The sequence below is a fragment of the Phoxinus phoxinus genome (genome assembly GCF_949152265.1).
Source record: "Phoxinus phoxinus genome assembly, chromosome: 1".
Classification (NCBI taxonomy): domain Eukaryota; kingdom Metazoa; phylum Chordata; class Actinopteri; order Cypriniformes; family Leuciscidae; genus Phoxinus; species Phoxinus phoxinus.
Genome location: NC_136876.1, coordinates 4,528,592 through 4,541,796, shown reverse-complemented (window position 1 = coordinate 4,541,796; position 13,205 = coordinate 4,528,592). Strand labels below are relative to the sequence as shown.

The 13,205-nt window shown below is 38.2% G+C and overlaps 1 protein-coding gene across 1 annotated transcript in view; it reads right to left on the bottom strand.

Moving 5' to 3' along the window:
* LOC306999735 (uncharacterized protein) overlaps window positions 1-13,205 on the bottom strand; it is a 501,826-nt gene that overhangs the window by 258,238 nt on the left and 230,383 nt on the right. The window lies entirely within an intron of this gene.

The following is a 13,205-nucleotide window of genomic DNA, read 5'->3' as shown; positions in this document are numbered from 1 at the left end:
AAATTGACTAAAACCTTTTTATGTTTTCGTCGACTAAAACTTGACTAAAACCTTTTTGCGTTTTCGTCGACTAAAACTTGACTAAAACTATCAAGTTTATAAGTGACTAAAATGTGACTAAAACTAAAAAGCATTTTCGTCAAAAAGACTGAGACTAAGACTAAAACTAAAAGGGCTGCCAAAAACAACATTGGTTGGAACAAAGAACCCTAAGAAAAAGACTAATCTTTTTACACATTGGTTTAGGACCACAAAAAGGGACAGGAAACTGTAAGGAACATGTCCTACATATCTCCTTATTCATCCAGGGAACTGTGCACTCACAGTGGAAACTGCACCTGGAATAACAGCCAATGTAATCTCACCCACTAACACAGTAATGGACATCTGGGTGATACCTCAACCAATTTACATCAAGTTTGGACTCTACAAGTTCAGAACGCTGCCGAAGGGACTTTGAGAAAGGTTTGGAAAGGAAATAAAGCATTTCCAAGGTTCTAAAGACAATGTTTAATTTAACTGTGTATTTTGGGACAAATCCACAAGCTCCACAGGGTGGAAAGGTGGGACGTGATGGGCGCGCAACGACCCAATCACACCACTACAGTAGTAGAGTTTCTGACCTAAAGAGGGAAGGAACAACAGCACAACCAAGGTTATACTCTTGCAAGTAAACCTTCACCCGCATGGAGCTTCAAGCAGCTCAACCGCTTCTGTTGAGGACTTCAGCATTCAACACCTGAGCTGCACGACTCTTGCCTTTGTAACCTCTAGCCTGCAAAGGATCCTGCGGATCAACCACCACCTGACCTGCAGTTTGCCGGATTACACAAGGACCGGCAGCGAACCTCCAGCACTCAGTGCGGCTCTGCAACTGGTGGAAAGGGATCCAGTTTACCCCCACTGCGAATAGAAAGATACCAGTGGAAGACGTAGCCCATTGCCGGACTGATCACCCGACCACGTGGAACATAAATATAAGCTAACCAAACCTCTTCCCAAAGGCCTGGGCATTAGGTTGTTGCTACATTTACATTTACGCATTTGGCAGACGCTTTTATCCATACATTCAAGGCACACATTTACATTTACATACATGGGAAATCAAACCCATGACCTTGGCGTTGCAAGCGCCAACGCTCTACTGTTTGAGCTACAGGATAGCTTGTTGCTATATTATATATATATATTTTTTAGAGCCTGTATCTAGGGTCTGCATATACAGATAGATACATTAGACACATTATCTGTATTCATAAATGATTATTTACTGTTTCTTCCCAGCATCCAGAAAGACCACAATTGACTTCTAATTGCTTCATCCAATCCGTTGTTTATCTACTTAACATTCATTGTGAACATCCATTTGTGTAGTTGTTTGTAGTATCTGTTTGATTATGGATTACATTTTCATTAGTAGTTTAGTCACTTTTCTTAGTAGTATTTAGTAAGTGTGATATACCAGCTCTCATTGATATGTGCCGGGTCCCCGCTATGATAACAGTAACTTTCTCAAATGTTTACAGAACAAGCGGGAACCCTGTGTGCCTGTATCTTTCTCTATTGCTGTTCGATTACATGATAGAAAGTCTAAGGCCTTCAAAAGCCGTACAGCAAACCCATCTAATCTGGTGCCTATTACACGCCAAACTAAGACTGCTGTGTGTACAAAAAGTAAGACTGTCAAGTTAGCACTTTTAAACATCTGCTCACTTAAAAACAAATCACTTCTAGTCAATGACTTAATAACCACATACAACCTGGATTTTATGTTTCTAAATGAAACTTGGCTAGAAGACAACTGCAGTGCAACTGTCCTCAATGAAACATCCCCTCCTAACTTTACTTTTATGAGTGTCTGCAGAGCGGGTAGGAGAGGTGGGGGAGTAGCTGCTCTTTTTAAAGATGTCTATCAATGTAAGCAAATATCATTTGGTAATTACCCGTCTTTTGAATATCTGGGTATTGTGTTAAAAGGTGCTCCACGCATTTTACTTATAATTGTTTACAGGCCTCCAAAATACTCTTCAGCCTTTTCTGAGGACTTTACAGAACTGTTATCAACCATTTCCTCAGAGTTTGACTGTTTTGCTATTTCTGGAGATTTTAACATTCACATAGACAATGCAGAAAACAATATGGCAAAAGAAATCAAAACTGTTTTAAAAACTTTTGATCTGACTCAGCATGTACATGGACCGACACACAATCGTGGACACACTCTAGATTTACTTATCAGTAAGGGTCTAAACATTTCATCGATTGTTATTAAGGATGTAGCACTGTCTGATCATTTCTGTATTTTCTTTGATATATTGATCTCTCCTGCCATTGAAGCTAGATCTGTGTCTGTCAAGAAGAGATGCTTAAATGAGAACACTAGTGTACTATTTATGAAGGCTATATCTTCAACACCAAGCATATCTGCTGACTCTGTTGATTTTCTCCTTGATTCTTTTAACTCAAAAGTTAAAAGTGTAATTGATGATATTGCTCCTGTGAAAGTCAGGAAGAGTGGTAGACAAAAAGCACCTTGGAGAAACTCAACAGCAGTGCAAAATATGAAAAGACAATGCAGAAAAGCAGAGCGCATGTGGCGGAAGACAAAACTTGTAGTCCACTATAACATCTACAAAGACACCATCCATGCTTTCAATATGGAATTAGGCAAAGCTAGACAGACTTTCTTCTCAAATATTATTAACAGCAACTTAAACAACACACGCACTCTTTTTGCTACTGTAGAGAGACTGACAAACCCCCCGAGCCAGATTCCCAGTGAAATGCTCTCAGACAGCAAGTGCAGTGAGTTCGCTTCTTTCTTCTCTGAGAAAATCAATAATATCAGAAAGGTGATCAGCACATCCTTGAGTTGCACTGGGGTCAGACAGATCAGACCACAACCTGAGAAAGTAGTTACTATGTCTGATTTCAAAGAAATTGATGGCAAAATTTTAGAAGAAACCGTACAGCACCTTAAAACATCAACCTGCGCCCTTGACGCTCTTCCCACATCTTTCTTCAAAAGTGTGTTAAACAGCTTAGAAGCAGATCTGCTAGAAGTGGTAAATGCCTCACTTCTCTCTGGAAGTTTTCCAAACTCCCTGAAAACTGCAGTGGTCAAACCCGTCCTGAAAAAGAGTAATATGGATAAGACTATATTAAGCAATTATAGACCGATCTCAAATCTTCCTTTCATTGGCAAGATCATTGAAAAAGTTGTTTTCAATCAGCTGAACAAATTCTTAAGCTCGAATGGATACTTTGACAATTTTCAATCTGGTTTCCGATCGCATCACAGCACAGAGACAGCGCTCATAAAGATAATTAACGATATTCGCTTAAATACTGATACAGGCAAATTATCAGTGTTGGTGCTACTCGACCTCAGTGCTGCTTTTGACACTGTCGATCACAACATACTTCTTGACAGGCTGGAAAACTGGGTGGGTCTTTCTGGGATAGTCCTAAAATGGTTCAGGTCATACTTAGAAGAGAGAGGTTACTATGTGAGTATAGGAGACCATAAGTCTGAGTGGACATCCATGACATGCGGAGTTCCTCAAGGCTCAATTCTTGCGCCACTCCTATTCAACCTGTACATGCTTCCAATGAGCCAAATAATGAGAAAGAACCAAATCTCTTACCACAGCTATGCAGACGACACACAGATCTACTTAGCCCTATCGCCTAACGATTACAGCCCCATTGACTCCCTGTTCCAATGCATTGATGAAGTAAACAGCTGGATGTGCCAAAACTTTCTTCAGTTAAACAAAGACAAAACTGAAGTCATTGCGTTTGGAAACAAAGATGAAGTTCTCAAGGTGAACGCATACCTCCACTCTAGAGGTCAAACAACTAAAAATCAAGTCAGGAATCTTGGTGTGTCTCTAGAGTCAGACCTTAGCTTCAGTAGTCATGTCAAAGCAATAACCAAATCAGCATATTATCATCTGAAAAATATTGCAAGAATTAGATGCTTTGTTTCCAGTCAGGACTTAGAAAAACTTGTGCATGCTTTCATCACCAGCAGGGTGGATTATTGTAATGGACTCCTTACTGGCCTTCCCAAAAAGACCATAAGACAGTTGCAGCTCGTACAGAACGCTGCCGCCAGGATCCTAAGCAGAACCAGAAAATTTGAACACATCACACCAGTCCTCAGGTCTTTACACTGGCTTCCAGTCACATTTAGGATTGATTTTAAAGTATTATTACTGGTATATAAATCATTTAATGGCCTAGGTCCTAAATACATTGCAGATATGCTCACTGAATATAAACCCAACAGATCACTCAGATCATTAGGATCACATCAACTAGAAATACCAAGGGTTCACTCAAAGCAAGGAGAGTCCGCTTTTAGCTATTATGCCAGCCGCAGCTGGAACCAGCTTCCAGAAGAGATCAGGTGTGCTCCTACAGTAGCCACATTCAAATCCAGACTCAAAACACATCTGTTTAGCTTTGCATTTACTGAATGAGCATTGTGCCACTGTTCGATATTAAAGTTTTAGTCTGAGAAAGAGCTAAGAATGTGAATGCTGGGCTAAGGAAAGTGAAAAGAATGTGCAAGTAAATGAAAGAGAAAAGAAAGTTGATACAGGGAAGTCGTAAGAAGATTGAAAGAGAATAGAAAGTTGATAGATGGTAAGTAAGAAGATTGAAAGAGAAAAGGAAGTAAGAAGATTGAAAGAGAAAAGGAAGTTGATAGATGGCAAGTCGTAAGAAGATTGAAAGAGAAAAGGAAGTTGATAGATGGCAAGTCGTAAGAAGATTGAAAGAGAATAGAAAGTTGATAGATGGCAAGTCGTAAGAAGATTGAAAGAGAATAGAAAGTTGATAGATGGTAAGAAGATTGAAAGAGAAAAGAAAGTTGATACATGGCAAGTCGTAAGAAGATTGAAAGAGAAAAGGAAGTTGATAGATGGCAAGTCGTAAGAAGATTGAAAGAGAAAAGGAAGTTGATAGATGGCAAGTCGTAAGAAGATTGAAAGAGAATAGAAAGTTGATAGATGGCAAGTCGTAAGAAGATTGAAAGAGAATAGAAAGTTGATAGATGGTAAGAAGATTGAAAGAGAAAAGAAAGTTGATGCATGTAAGTTGTAAGAAGATCCTTTTAAAAGAAAGATCTATAATAGCTACCGGTCGATATAAAATACGTCCGACTGTTTGCACTGTATTTTATTTTTTTATTTTATTTTCCAAACTGTGATTCAGGAAGATTTTATTAATTTTTAGGGCTGTCTGATTGGAAGAGATTTTGAAGGGGAACGGGAGAGCTTCACTCCGACGAGGCGAGTGAAGATTATCTATACTATGGAGAGTATAGAGGTTCGCTGTTTGTTTAAAACAGCAAAAGTGAAACGTGCTCTGTGGGGGCCCAGTGGGGCAATACTGGTGTGGTACACCACCCCAGCAGAGGACGTCCCTGGATTGTAGGTCCAGTGGCACCGCAAACCTGCTCAATCACTTCCATCTCAGACACGGTTTTAATTATTCTTATTTCTTTTGATTATTTTAATTTCTTCTATGTAAAGCACTTTGAATTACCACTGTTTAGCTTTGCATTTACTGAATGAGCACTGTGCCACTGTTCGTCCGACTGTTTGCACTGTATTTTATTTTCTAAACTGTTTTAATTATTCTTATTTCTTTTATTATCTATGTAATTATTTTTATTTTTATTTCTTCTATGTAAAGCACTTTGAATTACCACTGTGTATGAAATGTGCTATATAAATAAACTTGCCTTGCCTTGCCTTGATATTTTACTCTTGTATATGTCTATTTGTTAATAAATTCATCTTTATTGCAAACTGTGTCATTCTTGTGTTGATAATCAGAGGCTCTACAAGCTCGCCAGAATCTCACTAAATCCTTCAGATTGATCAGATGACAAACTTCCTATAATTTATATAATTCTAATTCTTTCAACAATCTTCCATGATTGTTCTTTATTGTCAAGGTGAAATTCCTTGGCTGGTGCCCCGTAGTATAGGAAGGATGTGACCAAAAACTCAATATGAATATTAATGTTTAAGACCATAAATCACTACACTAATACATTATATTTTACTGCACACACATGACTGACATTGAATGAGATTGCTGTCTGTCTACATTGTTAACAGTTTCACCCTTGATATCCAGTATCATATACATTTCAAAGAGTTTGTTCTAGTCAGTTTGATGTTTCATTCACGCCATGGGCCTTCATGAAGTCAGAACAACTATGTTGTTATGCATGTATTGTGACGATGTCATCATGACATAAATAAATAAAATGCAATTAAATGTTTATTTGTACTGGATTTATCAGTCATCATTCATCTGTAAAATAATCTGAGATCATTACCCATAAATATCAAAACAATGTATATATTATATGAATCTACAGTCGTCATAAGATAGCGACGAAGATGGTGACGTCTTTGGTCCAGCCCCTAGTAACCTTTATCTGGCTTATGGTCATTTGCCGCCGGTGCTCAAGTCCTGCCAACACAGAAGAATGTACATAAAATGCAATCACTTTAAGGCCGGGTTGCATATACTCAATCCACTTTAGTCAAAGCAAAATAAAGAAAATAAATGCTGCCACTAAATAAAAAATAAAGTAAATAACCAAGTTTTTAAAGCAAAACAGATGGCAACAAAATACCAACAATTATGTTTCAAAAAGAAATCAATAAAGAAAACAACTTATACAAAATGACATATCAAATAAACAAATCTAATGCAATGGAAAATAGCAAATAAAATAAAACTAAAGAAAACCACAAAGGAAAATGATTAGAAAAAAGACAATAGACAATTCAAATATTTAGGAACGATACTAAAAGTCAAAGAGTTCACCACAAAACAATAAATTGGAAACAAAAACAAAATGAAAACCCAAATTATTTTGGAAACAGAACAGCACTGGAGCCGTGAATGAAGGCGAAGCACCCGAATGAAATGCAGGTATGGGCCTGAGAGCTGAGAGAGGAAATAGATTAGACCACGCTCTCAAATACAAACCAGCGCTTTGAGAACACGCACTTCATACTACTGAGAACAATTACGAGAGATCAACAACTTCTCCCTACCGACTCCAGGGTCCACGTCCAGTGCGTGCAAACAGTGATAACACTGTACCAGTCTTGTACAGCGGAGGACAGAACCACGTTCTCCAACACAGATCAGTGTCTCTAAAACATACATTAGACAGAACGCATATGCATAACGCATAACGAATATGCTTCAAAACATACAAACAACTAGCATTCTCCTTACCGACTCGGGTGATCGCATACGGTTCTCAGGAAGTGACGACAGAAGCGTGTTAACGACGCAGTTCCCAAAAAGTGACGCATAACAGACGGCACATGCGCTACTTCTTTTAAAGCCCAGAGGGCGCAGATAATAGGCTGGAATACAAATGATGACGAAAACAAATCACCCATACCGCCACACCAACAACATATGATTTCTTTAAATCCTTACCTAATATAAACCTGTTGAGTGTTTTAGATAAATACTTTTGTGACACCTCTATCACATTGAAGGAGATAGAGGAAGCTATTAACTGTTTAAAAACCAACAAATGGACTCAGCTCAGAGTTTTACAAGCTTTTTAATCGCAGTATAGCACCATTCTTGTTAAAGGTATATGAGATAAGTATAGAAAAAGTATTACTTCCAGCCACATTAAGTCAAGGATTAATAACTCTTATACCAAAATTAAATAAAGATCCCCTCTTAATTGACCATTGGCGCCCAATTACACTATTAAATAATGATTATAAAATAATAGCTGCAGTCCTAGCAAAAAGATTAAAATATGTTTTGAACTCTATAATTGACGAAACACAGTCAGGATTTATGCAGAAAAGACACATTTCTAATAATATACGGCTAGTGTTAGACATGTTAGACTACTCAGAATTAATTCACAGTGATGGCTTCATTTTCTTTTTAGATTATTACAAAGCCTTCGACACATTGGAACACAAATTTTTATTTCAGGCTCTTCGAAAAATCGGCTTCGGCAACTTTTTCTGCAGAATGGTCCAAATGCTATACATAAAGGGAAACGGCTCAATTAAGCTATATGGTACTTCACCTAGAGTCTTCTTAAAAAGAGGAGTTAGACAGGGATGTCCAGTTTCCCCTATTCCTAATTGCAACACAATTCCTTAGCGGACATCTCAATAACAGTTCTTTAAAGGGTATCACAATTGGCAACACTAAAATAAACATGAGTCACTTAGTGTATCTTTTGTGTATTGTGATAATTTCGTAATTTGTTTGCCATTTGTATTTTATTATTATTCAGTTTAAGTTGAGTGTCATGTGACCCGTGCTGATTTATTTCACCTGCACGTGTTAGCGTGAACTGTGTGGTGAGATGTGAATTCAGATACACACGTTACTGCTCCTGACTTGATCTACTGTTGGTTTCCAGGCGAATACGGTAAAAGCGTTTTGTATATTATGTTTCCTTTTGTGTCCGTAGTGGTGTTGTGTGTAAAATTCTGGTTTGTTTCCTTTTGTGTCTAGTTTTCACGGTGTCTCTTCAATAAACAAAATGGACATCAGTATTTCGGAAGCGTGGACTGTTTAATAACCAGCGAGTAGTTACATAACAACTTAAATCAACCCTAAATGTTGAACAATTTACCTGACTACTGTAGGCCTACAGTATAGGCTACTGTAAGCACTGGTGTTAGGCTATGTGTTCATTTTGTATTATCAAAAATGAATTAATTAGCCTACGTTTTATTCATGCCAGTATTGGTTAGGTCATTACATTTGTATAACGTCAGCAAATAGCATTTCAGTTCGGCTGAAGGGGCGTGTGATTGGTTGGATCTACTGAATACGCCCATCACTCACGAGATCCCTCTGTTTTGAGTCTGAACGAGAGAGCGATCGCGTTCGTGAACGAACTGGTAGGCTACATTTCATTCGTGAATGAGAGTTACGGGTAGATTGGTCATTTAGCATGTGATTCAATCTCATTCAGTTCAGCAGAGAGCGGATGCAAAGCGCAGTTATTGGTGCGCACATACGATTCTTTATATTTAACACACAGAATATAACTCAACGTTTAATATAATCCCAGATTTGTGAATGTGTAAATGTCTGACCTAACAATTAAAATGTTATGCAAGGAAACCTTGTGCGTTGGTCATCTGAACCACTTATTTAGACTTATTTGATTAATTAAATGTAATTATTTTGTAACAAGTAAATACGTTCGTTGAGACATAGCACAAAATACACTCTTTTTCACCACCTGCTGCCGTATATTCATGTAATTTGAAGAAATTATCACTGAACGAATCAAAAAATGAGCGAGTCTCTGAAAAGAATCAAATTCTTTAATTCACTAATTGGCGGGTGAAATGAGTGGTAAAAGTGATTATGGGTAAGAAGTGTGCGTTACGGGGTGTAAAGTGTATCGTTGCCGTGGTAACCACTGAAATTCTTCTGATTCATAAGAATAATTATTAATAATATTCGCTGCTATGACAGAAAATACATTTGAAAATAATAAAATATCGTAAAGGGTTTAATATCGTAAAGGGAACAACGCAGCCTCGGGACATTCATTAAAACGACTCCATCTATAAATTGATAGTTATATCACAAATAATTTACTGATATTTAGACAACAAAATTCACTATAATAAATTATAAAAGGAGGACGTTTCGTAAACTAGAAAACAACATTTACCACCGCCCACTGTGTGACGTGTTGAACCGAGACGGGGCAGCTGCAGCTTGGAGGAATGGGCGTGGCAAGAGGTTTCTCATTGGTCAAAGGAGTTTCCTCCTGGCAACTGCGTTGGCCAATCAGCAGGAACCATAGCTATACATCATTTACTTTAGACGGAAAGAAGATGGCGGAGGTAATTCATGTTTGCGATCTGTGAAGGAATGAGTTTTGACTTAGAACACAAGCCTTTGATGACAAATTCAATTGAAATTTCAAAAAATGTATTGTAAAAATGACAACTGAATAAATGTTTTTTGGATAAAACAGTGTTTGTTTTGCTTAATTGATTAATGTCACTTAAAAGAAGTTTATTAAACCGTTTTTACTTCATTTTATAATTATATGGTGAGTGTTTGATCAAACATGTGTGTGTGTATATATATATATGCCTTTATACAGCAAAAACATTTGCTGTACCATTATTATACAAATAACATTACTTTTAGTTTGTATGTACTTTAAATGAAAGTACAAAACTATGACTTTAATAGTGTCAGGAGACATTTTTATCTTTAAAATAATATTTTTTTTTTATTTGATTTTTAAAGGAACACTCCGACTTTTTGGGACTTTAGCCTATTCACCTTATCCCCCAGAGTTAGATAAGTCCATACACACCTTTTTCATCTCCGTGCGTGCTATAAGTCTGTTTGATGCACCCACCGCTAGCCTAGCTTAGCACAAAGACTGGATGTGAATGGTTGCAGCTAGCATACTAATCCAAATAAGTGACAAAATAAAACAAACATTTTCCTATTTACATGTTGTGATTTGTATAGTCACAGAGTGTACAAAAAACAAAGTCACATGAGACACAGACATATTTTAACCGTATAAATACTGGGAACTATATTCTCTTAAGGCGAAGCACTGCTACTTGGGCGGAGTGATAACCGCAGCACCTGAGACGCGCCGTTGTTTCTTCTGTCAACAAAACCAACGTGACCTCTAGCTCCGCTCAAGTGTTACTGGGACGACAGAGCGCGTTCGAGGCAACAATACTAACATTACAGGGGATACATGGAGCCCGTAAACAACTGCAATAGTAGTTACCACCCTATTCATATAATAGTGTCACTAACGTTACATTAGATCTAAGCACTGTTACAGTAACGTTAGGCTAAACATTTAAAAATATAACGGAACACTTACCGCAGCCGCTCCACTTTGTCCTGTATGTGATATCGATGGGATGGCTGTATTCCATTTTTTGAAAATAGTCGTCCTCAGTGAAATGTACCGAGCAAACATAATGTCCCTTGATAATCTCATTAGGTGTGTTTTGATCAATATCCAGAGCAAGCAGCCATTTCTTCATCCGGTCAGCGTTTTTAGTTGGAATTCTATGAAACATCATGGTATCACCTGGTCTCCCCTGTTTAATGTCACAGCTCTTTACAATACAGCGAAAACCTATGATTGTAAACTACGCTTTTACTATTTATAAATTGCTGACTATGTTACCCAAACTCTGAACGAACTCTCTGCTCCTCACCACGGCGCGTCTCAGGTGCTGCGGTTATCAATCCGCCCAAGTAGCAGTGCTTCGCCTTCAGAGAATATAGTTCCCAGTATTTATACGGTTAAAATATGTCTGTGTCTCATGTGACTTTGTTTTTTGTACACTCTGTGACTATACAAATCACAACATGTAAATAGGAAAATGTTTGTTTTATTTTGTCACTTATTTGGATTAGTATGCTAGCTGCAACCATTCACATCCAGTCTTTGTGCTAAGCTAGGCTAGCGGTGGGTGCGTCAAACAGACTTATAGCACGCACGGAGATGAAAAAGGTATGTATGGACTTATCTAACTCTGGGGAATAAGGTGAATAGGCTAAAGTCCCAAAAAGTCGGAGTGTTCCTTTAAGTTCAAGTACAGACATTTCAAGTATAATGCAATAAATAAAAAAACAAGATGAAAACAAGGCATTGTAAATGCAGCTCAAAATGTGTAAACCAGAGAATAACAACAACAACTGAAGTATAAAATGAACAATACAAATGTCACAGTGTCTGTTGTGTTTCCACTGGGTGTCCACTAGAGGTCCCTTCCTTCCTGTCTCCATTCATCCTGGAACCACATTTCCCATAATCCTTGTTTGTTCCCATCACTTGTGATTGCACCCAGCTGTTCCCATTTATGTTGTTAGTGTCTGTGCATAAATACCCTGTCTGTGTTAGTTCATGTCACGGAGTCATTATTGTATGTCACTCGTTGACGTCACAGCATTGAGCAGAAGATTACTGAGAACAGTCTAATGATCCTAAACCTGACAAAAGCTGTGGAATTCAACGCGGCGGAAATAAAGGACTGTAAAACTAGAATTAACTTGTCCGACAAGCAACTCACCTCTGTTATCACATCACACACAGATCTGATAAGCCGCACGTCGGAGCTCGAACACTATAAAAGAAGATGGAACCTCAGAGTTATCGGAATGAAAGAAATAGCGGGTGAAGATACCCGAAAAGAAGTCGTCTCATTGTTAGCCGAAATTGCTCCACACCTGCACCACAAACTTGAAGACATCGTGGATACAGTCCACCGCGTTGGTCCCAAAACGAAGGATAAATCCAGGCAGGTGATCATTCATTTCTGCATGCGAAAATACAGAGACGAGTTCTGGCGCTCCACTAAAGTCTCGGATGTCTGTAAGTTCAGGGGAATAAAGTTCACCGAAGATTTGTCCAAGGGAGATCGGGAAGCCCGCGCTGCACTATGGCCGAGGATTAGCGAGGCAAGAGCTGCTGGGAAGAAAGCATACTACCGTGGTCCCTATGGTTACATAGAAGGTAGCCGGATTGTTAAGGACGGTTGATTTCAATAACTTTCCAATTCATCTTCTCTTGCAAGTGCAAGAGTGTTAAGTGGGATGGTGTGAATTTAGTTGTTCTGGTGAGCGAGATCTCGTTACAGTGCTCTGTTTGAGAGAGTCGTTTTGTGTTCACGTTACAAAAGCAAAAACTCACACTGTATATTTTTGCAAGAAACGCACTCCAACCCTGATGACGTGAAGTTCTGGACAAGTCAATGGGGGGACACAATCATCTTCAGCCATGCTTCTACTCATTCTGCAGGAGTGGCAATACTGTTCAACAACCTATGTGGTTACAATAGTGTTCCCCTAAACAACAAATTACTATCTGAAATTTCTGACTCTTTGTTTGAATTTAAACGTGTGTATCTAACTGATAATATTATTATAGGAGGAGATTTCAACATGGTTATGGATGAAGCGTTAGATCGCTTTCCGCCCAAATTTAACACCTCTCACCCAAATCCTTACCTTCTTAATTTTTGTTTGAATAATAATGTAGTGGATGCTTGGAGGAATGGGAATCCAAACCTTAAGCAATTTTCCTGGTTCAAAGCTAATGGGACTTCCAAATCGAGAATTGATTATTGGTTAACCTCATCTAACCTATCTGACTTCAT